This window comes from Telopea speciosissima, chromosome 5 (assembly GCF_018873765.1).
Source record: "Telopea speciosissima isolate NSW1024214 ecotype Mountain lineage chromosome 5, Tspe_v1, whole genome shotgun sequence".
Taxonomy (NCBI): Eukaryota; Viridiplantae; Streptophyta; class Magnoliopsida; order Proteales; family Proteaceae; genus Telopea; species Telopea speciosissima.
In genome coordinates this window covers 7,508,757-7,524,958 of record NC_057920.1, presented here as the reverse complement: position 1 = coordinate 7,524,958, position 16,202 = coordinate 7,508,757, and the positions used below count along the sequence as shown (strand labels likewise).

Here is a 16,202-nt window from a genome sequence, read left to right as displayed (position 1 = left end):
ACATTCCTTCTAATTTTTTAGATTCCTTTCACCGTTGCTCCACAGTTGAAGACCTACAACTGAATACATCGTCTCGGTATTAGTCGAAGAAACCAACGAAATGGTAGACAACAAGCATCGCTTTTATATAAATAAGGAACACATTCAGAACCCAGAATAGAGAAAAGGAAATATAAAAATAGGCTCAGTTACCAACTTTTATTTGTTTTCCTCATCAAACTTCCAAGACTCGGATTAAGTCAGAGATGGAACAGATACCCACTTAAACATTAAAAGGAAATCAAAATTAGAAACAAATGGAACACTGCAGATCAACTAAACAAAACCACCCGTCATCAGCTCAAAAATATGAACTAGACAGTAGAAACCCAATGCAAATGCTAGGTTTAAAAAAAAAGGAAAACAGAAGCCAAGAAGCTAGAAAGGGATTAAAAGAAAAGGAACAAGTGAATAGCAGATCATTTCAAGTGAAAACGCAAAACCCACCAAAACAAACAGAGACACAAGCAAGCCTGGAGTCCAGCAAGTCCAGTCCCAACGGTCTCAAAGTCAATGCTTTGTCCTCCTCTAGTCGTCCCTCACTCCAGTCACTCTGCTAAGTGCTAAGATACAGTAGAAAAGAAAGCAGAATTCATGGCAACAGCTCATTGCCGGACCAACATGGCCAGTGCATTAAAGCAAAACCCATGATTCTGATGATCGTACGACCCCATCATCAGAATCAGAAAAAAATAAAAACAATGATGAACTCTTTAAAACTTTGCCATCCAAAAATCAACACAAACTGCACAAAAGGCTGTAAATGTTCCCAACCTCCTTAGAATCAGCAACCCTTTCCTCACCAAAATCTAAGCTTTGAACAAGAAAATAAAGCCCAGGTCAGAAATTAATTCTCACTGTGCAGATGGAAATCAAGTTAATAGGATTTAGAAAATCTTTACCATTTCCATTCTCTCGCTCGCTCGCTCTCTCTCTCTCTCGCTCTTGCTCCTTCTTCCTCCACCCACCAGAGAATGGACGCCAATCTGACACTGCAAGCTTCACTGCTCGCTTCTTTCTTAAGGCCTTAACGTATAACGTAGACCTCGTTAATCAAAATACCCCTCAATCTGAATTTATTTACGAAACTGACCCTGAATAACGAAAACGACACATTTGATCTACTCCTCGGATTCCTCTCTCGTACTTGGATAATAAATGGTCCCCTTAACTATTTTTTTTTTGTTTTTTTCTTCGGTTTATATTCTGCCATATTTGGTCAACAAAATAATGCTGACCTCTAATTTCTCACGTTCTATTCCCCAATATATCGCGATATTTTATCAGTTGATATATGACCCTCGAGTTCTTAATTGTTGACCTGACTTGGAATGGTATTTGGATACCCATTTTAATTTTTAAGTATCCAACCTGAATAATTTTTCGTAATTTCAAATTTAAAATTATAAATAGGGAGAATTAATTAATAAATCCTTACTTAATATTTGGATTGGCAATTTTTTTTGGGGGTAAAAAGATAATTTATTGATAAAAGAAGCATGAACCACCTGGAGTTTCTCTTCACATAGAAGGAGTTAAGGAGTGGACATAGGCCAAACAGTCATACATGCAATTGATAGAATCGACGAAAGTACCGCCCTATCCCCAATGAAATAAAAATTTCCAATCTTATTGCTTCCTTTGTGTGTGCTCGCATTGGCCCTGCGCTGATGCAGACACTACATGGCTAGGTAGCATTTTCTTGCCCTATTAATGATTAAAAATTATTAATTTTTTATGACGATCCAAATATTTGCCATTTAATTTTGTTCTAGCTATGGTGAAGAAAACATGAGACCTATGTGTTAAAGGAGACTCAACATATATTGGCCGATTTTTATTGGTATCAACCAATTACCAAAAAAGAGGGAGAAAGAGTGAAAAAAAAAATGTTGTGTAGAGCTAGTGCCTAACTGTGCCTGTCTTACTTCTCTCTTCCTATGAAATGATATATTTGTCCCTTATTATGGGAGGAGAAAGAGACTAGGCGTTAGGACTAGGAACTCAATCCCTACAACCAAAAAAAAGTGAAAAAGAATGCTGCTAGACAGCATCTCTACATACACCCTCTCACATGGGGCAATGACATGACCAACCGGCCCCTCCCCTAGATGCCCATGCCTGCGTGCCCATTGATCCCGACTCTGGCGCAGCGGCCACGCAGCATGGCAACAGACCCCTTCCCAAAAATAATCCCAGGCTTTATCACATAGGATTCTAGAGGCATACATATCCCTGGGCTGACAATGCTGATCATATTACTTTACATTTACTAATTCAAAACACAACTCCCCTCATCACTCAACCTGGAGTTTGAAGATAGATTGCACACATGGTGCTGACTGTACCCACTTGAGGCCGTTGGAAGTATCTTTCAAGCGTGTAATTAATCTCCATGGCTCATGGTGGCACTGTTGCTTCACTTGCTTCCATGGTTCAATAGGACCATCACCATGGGCCATCATGCATGGAGGATATATCAGATATTGCTGGTAGCCCTGTTTCTTCCATTAATGCTTGTTTGGTACTTGAAAATGAGGGAATTAAGGAGGGAGTGGAAGATAGGATTTCATCATTCATTCAGGCTTATGTTCAAACAGTGAGAATGCAGAAGGTGAGGGCCATTTGCTGTCCCTATATGATCTAAGAGGTGCCACCACAGAAACAAAGAACCGATCAGATCGCCCCCACAGTAAAAGCTAAAAAGAGATGTCGCCTTGGGAGAAGCTTAAGGGGCCTACATGTTTTATTTGAAGAACCTTGAGAATCTAAAAATCAATCCACTTTAACAGAAAGCCAAGCAAAAGCTTAGAAGAGGACACAGATTTCCCTCTTAATGAGCTAGAAAGAAAAAGAGGTTCTGCTGTTCTTACGTCCCTTGTGTTTGCCAGCTTCAGCTTTGACCCACACCATATGTGGTGGTAGTGGTCTTGTTCTTCTGCTTTGTTGGTCCTGCTCCTTTCATCTTTGTTGCCTTTGATACCATATGTCTATATCTATCTATATATCTATCTATCCTTTTAAAACAGTGTGCAAAACAGAACCTGAGATGAGATATCTTGGCCTTGAGGGCGGGCCAGGGCTGGGTTGTGTTAGAAAAGGAAAGATGTTGGGTCAATATTGTATATTGGACCCAATATTGGATTCCTCTAGCAATAGGGATCTTTCTTTGGTGGAAAAAATTGGATGGGTTGGTGATTGAGTCCCAATAGAAAACTTAATATTCCTTGCCTATGTGTGCTACCAATTTGGGAGTGAGAGGGCAAATCACATATATTCATGAGATTGCTAAAATTCAAGTGGCACTCTCTCATTCTTGGAAAATCGGTGGAGCACTCCCCTCCCTAGAACTGTTCTCTCTTCCTCTCTCTCTCTTGGTGTTTGATCTTGGAGAAAGCTTGGATTTTGAGAACCCTTGTGTGTGGAAGAGTTGATTTGATCGTGTGGGAACATTAAGCTTTGCGGAGTGCGTGGAATGACTGAGAAAGGGCTATCATCGGTTGGAGGTCTTGCATCTGTGAGACTTTAGGTAACAATCGATTCTCCTGTTGTTCTAGATAATTTAATAGTATTCTCCATTGATAGAAGCAATCCTACCATGTTTCTGCGGATCTATGATGATTGCCTTCAGGTTGGACCAGGGTTGAGGCATCGGGTTGAGCCCTGCTTGGCCTAGTCTGACCCCGTTTCTTCTTCTTCTGGCTTAGGCCCTGCATCTCCCTTTGCCCTTCCCATGGTTAAGGCCAATCAGGGTCAATCAAGCCCGACCTTGAGGGTGGGTCAAGGTGTGATTTGTTTGCTCCTGAGTCAATTCAAGGTTGAATCGGACCTCGAGTCTAGACCCAACTAAAGGGACTTAGGGTTGGACTGAAGTTTTAAAAAATCAGGTCCAACACAACCCTATAGCCCTACTTTCAATGCATGGTACTTTCTAGAATAGAAAAGAGGTAATTAATCTTCTAAAACCTACCTGGAAGGATCCTAAAACTGAGGTGAGGTGATGATCTGTTACAGCTTATTAATGTCCTCTCTTGGATTATGTTACTAAGACAGAAGGAGACATCAACTCGTGGAGGGGACAGTGGACCAAAATATTAGATAAAGTGGATCCCATTTGCCATTCGTACTACAAGCAGATAATCAAATGAACTGTTTTTGCTTTATTTAGCATTATTATTGGCTAAGCTTCCTTATTGGGTTTAGAGACAATCATAATTTATTCCCATCTAAAGAAAAGTACTACTTACTATAAAGGGAGAAATTGATTCAATAATAGGATGAACAATAGACAAAACGTTCTCTACAAGGCTTCACCATTTCTATCATGTGGACCATTTAGATGGCTAAAAACAACCTCTTGCCATCAAGCCAAGCTGTATATTGGTTCCTTTTTGTCGTCTCCTTGTTCGAGTTTTCTTCATCTATGGTGAAAAGAGAATTTCTTAATCTATGGGTTTTGATGGTTGGATGAGAATTCTTAACACCACATGTCAAGGGCATTTTGGACTTATACAATAAGGGGATAGAGAAAGTAATGGCACTCCAATGGTTAGATTCTCTTCACCCACAAAGAAGAAGTTTCATTGAGCCTATTGGACTCGAGTTTATACTGTTGCATGGTACTTGTACACCCTTATTTATTTTCTTCTTTTACCATATCAAAATTAAGTTCTTCACAAGAGAGTTGACAGCAAGTTGATATCAGTTCAGAGCGGGGTGGGACGAGTCAATGGATTTAAATCATTTAATCCAAGTACTCAACATCCGACAAGGAAGACTGAGTTTATTTAGATTGAATCGAATCAACTCGTTTTGGTTTAAAATAATGCCACCATGTATTGAATTTTTATCCTTTGGATTTTTAATTGTTAAACCATGAAAACTAATTAATCTAGCCATTCTTAGGTATTTGACCGATAAGTCAAAAGTCTTTTAAAGGGTTTCTATCTGGCAATAGTTAGCCCTTTTCTTGATGTCTATCACTCTAGATAGCGTTCTTGTAGATAGTCTTTTTCATGATTTGAACTTGTAACATGATGTCCGATTCTGATACCAAATACTAGATACTTAGTATCATTAACATTTCTCACAAATACGCATAAAGGCATAAAGAAGACTTTGAAGAAGGCTAGATTCAAACACAAAGGACATAGACAAGGAGGAGGAGAAGTGGAGAACGACAAAAAGAGGGACATGTAGTGGGGCTTGGCTATAGTGGTCTGATCTAGCCAAGATTCCTGGGACCTGAGGAGAATTGGCTTAAATACAGATTGTTATTAGGTCAATGAACAGTGAAGATCGAGAAAGAGAATCTTTTGAAACCAAGAAGAGTTAGTGAGTGAAGCCCAACAAAGCCACAACTTTATAAGGCTTTGGAGGATGTGTGAGGGAAGAGGGAGCCTTGTGAGTTGTGACCCACCACCATCGCTAAATTCTTGCATGGAGGACGCCGTCGAAGCTTTTGGAAGTGTTATTTGTGGTCCAAAAACTCGACTAACAAGAGGTGGCCCTTATTTTGTTCCCTCTTTCTCTGTATCTGAAGTGGCCTAAGTACCAATTCTAAATGATGGTAGAGAAGCTTTTTTAAGATCCCACCCATGCAAGTACCCAATCCATGGGAGCCACAAGGTCCACCAAAGCACAATCCCACTATGCACCAAAACCCATGAACAAAAGAAAGAAAGAAAGAAAGAAAGAAAGAGAAAGAATGGCATAGGCAACAGTGCGCACCAAGTGCTTGTGTTTTTGTTTGTGAAATGCCATCAGTGGGTAAGAAAATGCTATTTTTGAGTTGGGTTGGCACTTGGCATAGCTCGTTTGTTTTGTAGGTTTGTAGCTTACTACCTTACAAGGGTTCTTCTTCTTCTTAGTTACTACTTAACAAAAGATGGCCGTGCCATGCTCTGACGCACTAGAACTTGGAAAATGAAAAGAGCCTGGGCTGAAGAGGTCCCTCCACTCACTCAAACCCTTCACCTTTTTTAAATGGAAAGAGAGTGAAAGGAATCATGAGAGTAGATTCCTGGTATCGTAGTTTCACAAACACACACCACCTGGGTAATCCCCACAAGCTAGCTGAAATACGAAAAAGAGAGAAGCGACATACACACCGAGTCGAGAACCAGAGATTAAAAGCGAAAGTGCTTTTGCATGAAATGTCAATAAAAGAAAAGGGACAGGCATATATACTTTTCTGCAGTTTCTTTCTTCCTTTAAACAACGAGAAATGAGATATGGAATTCAGGAGCTTTTGTTCTTCATTTCATCTTATCTTCTAAGGGCATCTTTGGTATAGTTTTTATTTTTTATTTTTACCTTAAAAACGTTTTTGATTGTGTTTGGTATTGTTTATAGAGCTTGTTTCTATTAAAAAAAGATTGAAAAAAATAAAAAATAAAAAACAACTCTTAACCTATTTTTGTGTTTTGGCCAAAAGCTATTTTGTTCTATTTGTGCGCTCAATTAATGAACAAGTGTTTATATATCCTAAAAATGGGGGTAAAAGCGTCATTTGATTTTATTATTAGAAAGGCAAGTCCCATTCGCCCTCTTCTTCTTCTTCTTCTTCGTCTCACCCTCTACCTTGCAACCATTCCCTCTTCTTCTTCTTTTCCTCCTCCATTCCATTTCGGTTTAGGTTGACGAGGCCGTGGTTGCCCAATCGGTGAAAGCGTCGCAGCAGCGGTGGCCAACTCGCTAGGGGACAGCGTATTGTTGATAGTGGCGTTGTGCTTCCATTCGGTGTTCGAAGGCATCGCCATCGGAGTTGCAGAGACAACATGGGAAGCCTAGAGAGCACTCTGGACTATAAACCTTCACAGGGTGTTTGCTGCTATTGCCATGGGAATAGCGCTGCTCCAGATGATACCCAATCGCCCTATCCTTTCCTGTGCGGCGTACACTTTGGCATTCATGATATCAACCCCAATCGAGGTGGTCATTGGGATCGTGATCGATGCCACTACTCAGGGCATAGTGGCTGATTGGATCTATGCCATCTCTATGGGATTCGCTTGTGGTGTCTTCATCTATGTCTTCATTAAGCATCTTCTCTCCAAGGGTTACTCCCCTCCCACACCAGATCCGGTGGACACGCCTCATCTCAGGTTCCTCGCCGTGCTATTGGGTGTCGCAGTAATTACGATTGTCATGATCTGGGATTAGAATTCAGAAGAGGCACTGGCGTAGGATTCGAAGAAGAGCTAGACGTATGGAGTCGGACAAATGGTTTTACAAGTATCACCCTCACGGCCTCACTCAGTGTTGGCCTAAAATCCCAAAATAAAATAAGGAAAATCCAAAGACATTGATACCCAAAAAACTCGGTTATGAGTTTATGTTTGGGGAAGAAGATGGGTAAAGGTGGTATCTCTCCACCCACCCACTTTAAAAAACTATTATACACATAGGTATGCCAAACATATTTCTTTGTCTACCATCTATTATGTCTATTGGTTATCAAACGATTTTTATGTTTTGACAAAAAATGGTTTTCACAAATGATTTTTGTTAAATAGGTAAAAATAAAAAATAAAAAGCATACCAAAGAGAACCTAAGTTACCACCATTCATGGGATAGCGCATCACTCATTAATTTGTACCGGAGATGGATTATTATAAGAAACCCAGCTCTAGATGTCAATTTGAATCCTTTATTGTCAAACTGTCTGATAGGACCGTGCTGCCAAGACATAACGAGGCGGAAAATGACCGACGTTGTAAGTCCCCTGCTCACATCAACTTTTAGTCCAAATGTATTTTGCCAAGAGAGGAAATAGTTTTAAAAATCCAGGGTTATGGGAGAGTGTGCAGTATAGTGGTGGGAATACTATAGGCGTTCATGAAAATACATTGGGATATATATGTCAATACACAAGAGGGTATTTAGAAACCATTTCCCCTAAATTCTAACCTATGCTCCTAACACAGTTATTTCAGGCTCAGTTTGGGCCTGGAATAAAAGGGCAGTCCAATTCTTTAATTCTGTTTGGGCTTCAAAAGAAGAAAAAAAGGGGGGGGGGGGGGGAGAAAGAGCGACCCAAGCCCATCCAAATTTGGGCTGACTTAACAAGGTTACGGCCTTTTTATTTCATTTTGGCCACTAGGAAGTTCCCTGGGTAGGAGGGTGTAGGAAAAGCACCAATGAAAAGACTCGAAAACGGATCTTATGTAGAGTTCGCAATCTCTCATCAAAAGAAGTCTTTTTTTTTTTTTTATTATTGAAATTAAGAGTACAATCAATCAATCATCCCATATGCTCTACAGTGCAAGCATCTTGCGGTGCCTTATAATGTGGGCCTGTGAGTTTGACATGTGGAAGAAGCTTCATCCAGCACTGTGAGTTCGATGCAAGATAGTTTTTTTTTTTTTTTTCCTTCTTGAGCTTGGCACTGTTGGATGTCACATCTTCACGTGTCGAGCTCTTAGGCCCACACTGCACTGTAAAGGATTTTTCCCCCTATGAGAAGTGAGTAACTGAGTTAACTTATAACAATAGCCATGTTTTAACACATGCATGCTTAGGTGGCATATGAACAATGTTCTACATGTTCACGTTACTTTAATTATCTAAGAAATAATATCACCATGGACGTAACAAAGGGTTCTATGGTACTAACACGTCTCTCTCTCTAAAGAACCAAGTTTTCCTTTGCTACGGCGAAAGAGGAATCCCTTGACCTTAGCTTTCGGATGAGCAGATATTGCACGATAGTGAAGGGTATATTTGACCATTCGTAAATAGGGAGATGTTTTAAGATCCTAGATGATGGTTACTGAACCTTTTCTCGTGGTGGAGAGAAACTTTTTCCTAATTTATTAATTAATTTATTATTTTTTTTTAATGAATTACATGGAGGATGGCGGAGGTAGTGACTGGCACGCAATGGAAGCATGGAATTTAAGGCTTTTGATTAAGCCCAAGCCCAAGTCCAAGTCCAAGTCCTTATCCAAATCCCAATCCATCCCTGCCCAAGAGACTATTATTCTAAACTTATGTGGGGATTGGAAAACGTGGTTTAGTCTTGACCAGTAAATCTAATTACGTATTTGATCATATTAACTTGGGGATGGATGATTATTCCTCAGCCACACGTTTGGACTGGAGGATTGTCCTCTCAGTTTGCCCAATCGTTTTTGTGGCTTTCCTCAAACTCATCCAACAATTTTGGACAAGCACAGGGTTTCTTTTCTCTTTTCTTGAGAGAACAAGTCTTCTTCAATTCCTACTTTAATTAGGGATATTGTTTTGAGTAATCCATAATTATTTAGCATATGTGTACGTTATCCGGGAGCGTGGCCTACTCCGACACCCCTAAGTTACCCTCTATGATTCTTATTGGGGAAGAGATAGATAGACTCAGGTAAGAATGTAAACGGATCAAATTCGGTCGGATAGTGGCATTATCATATTCGTATCCGATTACATTCGGACGGATTCGGATAATATTCTATCAGTTTTTGGATGGATTTGGATAATATCTTATCCGTTGTCATCTTTACCGTTTTGTCGATGAGGGTTAGGGTTGAAACTTGAGAGTTCAGCAACTATCCTTTCTTCTACGCTTTTTAGTCTTAGATTTTCTTACGTTTTCTACTTTTGACTTTTATCTTGTATTTATTTTAATAGATATGTGATTCTATGTACCACAATGCATAAAACAATATATATAAACCAATAGAAAATATAGAAAAAGAATCACATTATCTTAACTTATAAAATTATAAAAATAAAAAAACTGAATCTGATACACGGACACAAAGATATATTTTAGACATTTTATTACCGTCGGATTGCTACATGAATCAGATAATAATTGGTCGGATAAGGGGATTATCATATTCAAATCCAATTAGTTTTCGGACGGATTCGGATCTCCTAAATGGATACGAACGCAGATTGAATACGGATTTTTGAATATCCATTGACATCTTTAGACTCAGGGGCTACACTTCTGGGGAAATGTTTTCTTTGGGGGAGTGTGCCCCCTATTCGTCCAGGGGCCAATGAGAGCAGGTGCAGAAGTATCAGACGAGCGGTCATTTTTGCCTTTCATGAGGGGAGGTGGGGCGGTCATTTCGCCCCCTCTAAGTCTGCTTGGGGGCATGATGGTCATTTTGTCCCCCTAGTCTGGGTGTGGGTGATACACTCCCCCCGCAGGGGACCAATGAGAACGAATGTGGAAGCATCAGGTAGGCGGTCATTACCACCTTTCATAGGGGCGGGGCGATCATTTTGCCCTCTCTAAGTTTTCACGGGGACGTGATGATCATTTTACCCCTCGAGTCAGGGTGTGCACAGTACACTCACCCATAGGAAACATTTCTCATATACTTTATATTGATGTGAAGCACGTTATCCGCTAATGCAACAACCAAAAACAACTAAAGAACTACTCAGAATCTGCCAACTGCTCGGATTTACCAAACCTCTATGAGAGATAAAGAAAAGGTTGGGAAGTAGAAGAAGGTAGTGAGGAATAGAAAAAGGAAAAATTGGTGCTTGTGAATTGCTCCTCCAGATATGGTTTAGAATCGTTCAGAAGCAAGAATATTTGATGGAAACTACGTGCGTATGAGTTATGGGAGGAAGATTAGTTGTTTTAGTTGCTAGTTCATCCCATAAATATGCTAGTTTTGGCACATGCATTGCATGTGGATTATATAAATTTGTTCTAAGATTCACATGCATTGCATGTGGATTATTTATTTATTGGAGAGAGAAGATTCTTTAGATGGTGAGTGAATTTAATTTCTATTAACTCTTATGAAATTTCAAGTATTAATTTTCAGTAACTCTTAAAATTACAAATAGTTCTATCAAAAAAAAAAAAAAAAAAAAGGAGAAAGTTTTTATACACGGCCGTGTAAGCATGCACGATCGTGTCCCCCCTCACAAAGAGTTGAAAAAGTCATAAACCCCCACCTATTAATTAATGCCATGAAACTCCCACCCTCTCACATACACGGCTTACACAGCCGTGTATGAAAACTTTTCCCAAAAAAAAAATTACAAATAGTAAGAAGTTATAACCCAAACATGCATATTAGTTTATGTAACATGAACTATAGAGTCGTTGTGTAGGTCTTCACTTGTAAGCTAAAGAAGATCCTCAATCATATCATTGCTCTGGAGCAGACTGTTTTTGTAGAAAGATGTATTATTTCCAAAAATATGCTCATTTTTCATGAAGTTTTCCACTATATGGAGAGCAAAAAGAGTGGTGGGACTATCTTGATACTTTGAAATTGGATATGAAGAAAACCTATGACATAGTTGCACGGGGTTCCTTTACAGCATCTCTCTTGAAGCTAGGTCTCTGTGATAAGTGGGTTCATTTTATTTAGCAATGTGTGAGTATTGTATATTTATCCTTCCTTATCAATGAGATTTAAAAAGGTAGTGTCGCTCCATCTAGAGGTTTGAGGCAGGGTGATTCCTTCTCCCCTAACTTATTCATTACATGCCGTTAGTGCCTAACATCCCTAATCTCAATGGCTGCCTCACAAAATAACATCCAAGGTATCATTGTTCGAAGAAATAATCTTCAAGTTACCCACTGCTTGTTTGTAGACGATTGCCTTCTATTTTTAGGCTGACCACTAATTCCCTACATCACCTAAAGGTCATCCTGATTCTACTGTGAAGCATCTTACACCAATCAGTCAACCTCCATAAATTTTTAGCATTTTTTATCCCAAATATCCCCGAGAAATATATAGTACGTTCCACCCATAGTTGTCACGGCGGTTAGGCGACCCAAGGCATTGGAGAGGATAAAAAGTCAAAGTGATACCGAGTAGGTAGCCAAGGCATCCACCTAGATGCCCAAATCGACCAAAGCACCTGTACGCTGGGCTGACACCTTGACAACTATGGTTCTACCTTATGAGATTTGGAAAACCATTGACCTAGGTAGGTTATATCAGGTCATTCACTGTTTGAAAACACATCAACTTTTTGTTTGACTAGTTGTTTTTTTTGGTAAACAACAACTCAAAATTGACCCTGTAAATTTCTATAATTGATCTTTCCATCATGTTTTGATCAAATTGGTACTCCAAGGGGGAAAAAAACTCTTAACGCATAGAGCAAACCATCTTTGGATTGGATTGGATTGGATAAACTTGGCTTATCAACCAATCGGTTCTCATAAAGTTGAGAATCTAGCAAAGCAAGTTGGGAACTGAAGAAAAGTTTGTTTCTTGAGAGGTTGAGTTTAGGGAAAAAAGGAATGCTAACCAGTCGTGTGGTTTCTGTCCCTAGACACAAGACTGTGCAAAATTACTGTTCAACCCCTAATGAATTAAAAAATTCCATTCACTTAAATGCTCGGCACATGCTATTATTGGCCCCCGCGCTGGTGCAGGTACGACATGACCGGTTAGCGTTCTCTTGCCAATGAGTTTATAACTACTTGTTTTGGTTTGGAAGGTGGGAGACTCGGAGGTCATATAAGGGGACCGACAAACTGGAAAAACAGTTATTGCTATCAATACCATATTAAACCAAAAACAAATGACCTCAAGGGGCACCTCTGAGAGTGAGACATTGTACTGTGTCTATGTAGCAATTGGATAGAAACGCTCAGTTGTGGCACAATTAGTTCAAATTCTTTTAGAAGCGAATGCTTTGGAATATTCCATTCTTGTAGCCGCCACTGCTTCGGATCCTACTCCGCTGCAATTTCTAGCCCCATATTCAGGGTGTGCCATGGGGAAATATTTCGTGGGTTGCGAACAATTATTCAATTGATGATGAAGAAAGAGAATTCTTAGTTCAGCTTTCCACCTTAACGACAGAAAAAGGGATGAATCAAATTCTATTGAGTCTGATTCATAGTGACAATTTATCAAAAAATGACTCTGATTATCAAATGATTGAATAACCGGGATCCATTTATATAATAAATCATTACAGCTTTATTGGTTACATCTGTAGATGGCTATTTAGTTGACATCCAAGCTATATAGATTGTGGTCCAACACTATCTTGGATATACATCAAATTTCTTCCTTGTGGATAATGCTAAAGAGTTGGAAATTTGTTAAGTATTAATCTTGTTTTCTTAATAATGTTATCTTATTAGACATAAAAAGATTGTAGATTCAGATCTGATACAAGACGAGCCAATGTATTTAATCGAGGTGGACCACTAAATTGGAGATGAGGCTTAATTGAGAATGTGCCATGTCTATTTTAAAGGTGAAAATGACCAAATCATCCCTTTTATGTGGTAGATCGCACCCCATAGTTTTTAAAACCTCATTGGAAATTGAACTGAAACATGATTTTTTTATATTTTTATAATCAATCTGAAAGTCTGAAACATGTTTAATTTTATTTTCTCCAATTTGATCAACAGAAATCTAGAAATCTAAATTAAAAAATCACGAACAGAAATGGTCTATTTTTTTTTCACCACTGTTTCAGTTTGGGTTTTATATAGAGAGACCGTTCTCTGTGGGAGAGCGTGACTTCTGCATATACGGGGCCAATGAGAGCAGGGACTGAAACAGCTTAGGGGTGGAATTTTTGTCTTTCATAGGGGGTGGGACAGTCATTCCCCCCCCCTCTTCCATTATGTCTGTGCATGGACGGTGCACTCCTCTACAGAAAATTTTTAGACACAACGGCAAAGAAAAATTTACTTCTTAGCATGTGGATTGTAATCTTGGGATCGGTCAAGGTCAATATCGATCCAATAACGATCTGAACTGGTCTAAATCTGTCTATATTGATCAAATGGTAAAAAAATAGGTTTTGCTGGATAGATCCTCGAATCAGCTAATATCGGTCAAAAAATAACAAAAAATTAATTGAAGTGTTACACATTTAGTCTAAAGTTAAAATAGTCCAATAATGAATATAAATGAAAATTTTTCAAAAAGAATGACATAAAAAATCCTAAAAAATTTACATGTGTGTGATCCGATTGATTCACCCAATCTAGTGATTGGTTCAAGGATTTTTTGTTTAATGAAAAGATTGTTCATGGCCAATACCCGTCCCATCCAGACAAATCGATCGATCTGATCCCAAGATTACAAACCGTGCTTCTCACACATAGGGGTATCATTATTTTCTATCCTCCCTTATTGTAGGAAGTCCAACATGCCCTTGACAATATTATAGGATTAACATCCAACCAATAGGACCCATGGATTAAGAAATTCTTTCTTCAAAGTGGATATAGAAAAACTTCGTCTCTTAAGTTTATAAATCTAAAAAAGGAGGAGAGATATACATGTTGTCCGAATATATTGGCATCTCTCACACAAACCAATGAGAACACAATAGAGAAATTCCTCATGAATTTTATATCGGAGATATCCACTGATCCACATGATTATAAAGGAGAAGGAGAGAGAGAGGTGAGAGGTGGGAGGTGGGGAGGGGGGAGGTGGGAGGTGGGAGGTGGGGAGTGGGGAAGGGATTTGCTATAGACTATAGAGATAGAAGCAGAAAATATAAAATATATGATATGAGGTCCTTATTGTTTTAAGATGCGTATTAAACGCGGCATTAAATAGGCAACCAGCTGCAAGAGCAAAAGATGCTGAATTCCATGTTTAATTTTAACTGTTTTAACATTAATAATGGTGGCTTGATCTCAACGACAACACATTATTTATATATAAATTTCAAATTATTATGAAGTCATGCTTTGATCAATACCCAAACATATCATTGGTGGAAGCAAGTCTTTGTCTTTGGTCTTCTTTGGTTACTACGCTTACAATCAGTTCATACTGGATTTCAAGAAACCACCGTGACCTCATGGTGAGGGTTCACCTAATGTCATCAAAACGGGCCGTCTTATCGGTGTCCGTATCGGTTTCAATTGATCGTGGTTTTAAATATCTATATCAGTATCTGTATTAGTCTCGGTTATTACCGATATCGGATATGTATTGGTCACACAAGATTATAAGATCTAGATCCTTTATTTCTGAGCTGCCCTTATTTCCGTGTGCCCCACACACAGTAAGGCGAAAAAGATTGTCTTATCAGGTGTAATTTAAAAGATGAATCACTTTTTTACCAATATAATCGATCAATATTAGTCTCTAGCGACACCGATACATGTCAGACAATACAATGATAGGATATCCAATACATTGAACCATGATCAATATTGGTTGGTAGAGACCGATATCAATTCCTAGTCAATTACATATCGATGAGACCGATATGGACCCAAATCAATATCAAGATCGATATTGATTACTAAAATCCTGCTGTCACCTGACTTGAATGGTCGGTCCACTCTCAACCCCGAAGCCCGAAGGCCGAAAGGGGGTTGGTGTTGCGAAGCTTCTTTGAAATCTTCCATGAAATAAGAATGAAAATTAAGTCAGAAGTCTACTAAGTCCCAACCATTTTAAGTTTTGAGGTTCGCTAACATAGAGGTCTCGCGGCCATGGAACCGTCTTATAGGAATTACATGGACTAGTGGACCCCACGCTGAAATCCTAATCCTCATGTGATTAGGAATTTTTGATATTTTTGGGTAACGAATATGAGAATTTGTTTGATGATTGATTACATGGGGTTCTATTATTAGCAATACTAAAGTAAACAGATTAGATGTCTTTACTGTTCAATTATATCGACTTAGCTTGCAATAATTGGAGTGTTGGGTTAATTAAAGTTTGGGAAAAGTTTTACCCAATGCCACAGACACCTACGCTCTCTGATGGTCTCTCTCCTCCTTAACAATCATTCGATACTCTCTCTTGAGTCTGCCCTCTACTAGCAAAATTGATCGACACTTGTCCATTGGTTATTGGCAATTCAGGTGCGACAAAAATTTTATATGTGAGTAGAGATCGATTCAAATCTTCTATGGCATGGGCTGCCCGTCCTACCGTGCTGTGTAGACACAAGGCAAAGCGCATTGATCACCTTACCCCTGCCCAAGCGGGGGGTAAGGCGATCATTACACGCAGTCCTATGTCTACGCAACACAGACAAGGCAGGACAACGTGCCATAAAAGGTCGGTGGCTCCAAGGTTCGATGTTCACCAGTTAAGTTTTAGTCCAATTTGTTCAATCCAAATTAGTCATAAAACAAAATCAGATATTACAAATTTGTCCTTACTAAAAACCCGAACCGCGGATTCGATACCCATATTTGACGGCCAAATTTAAAAGGACTATT

The 16,202-nt window shown here is 39.1% G+C and overlaps 1 pseudogene; it reads left to right on the top strand.

Annotated features, from left to right (window-relative positions):
- The first annotated feature begins 2,506 nt into the window (after positions 1–2,506).
- LOC122661823 lies at positions 2,507–7,203 on the top strand (annotated as a pseudogene).
- Positions 7,204–16,202: the final 8,999 nt, after the last annotated feature.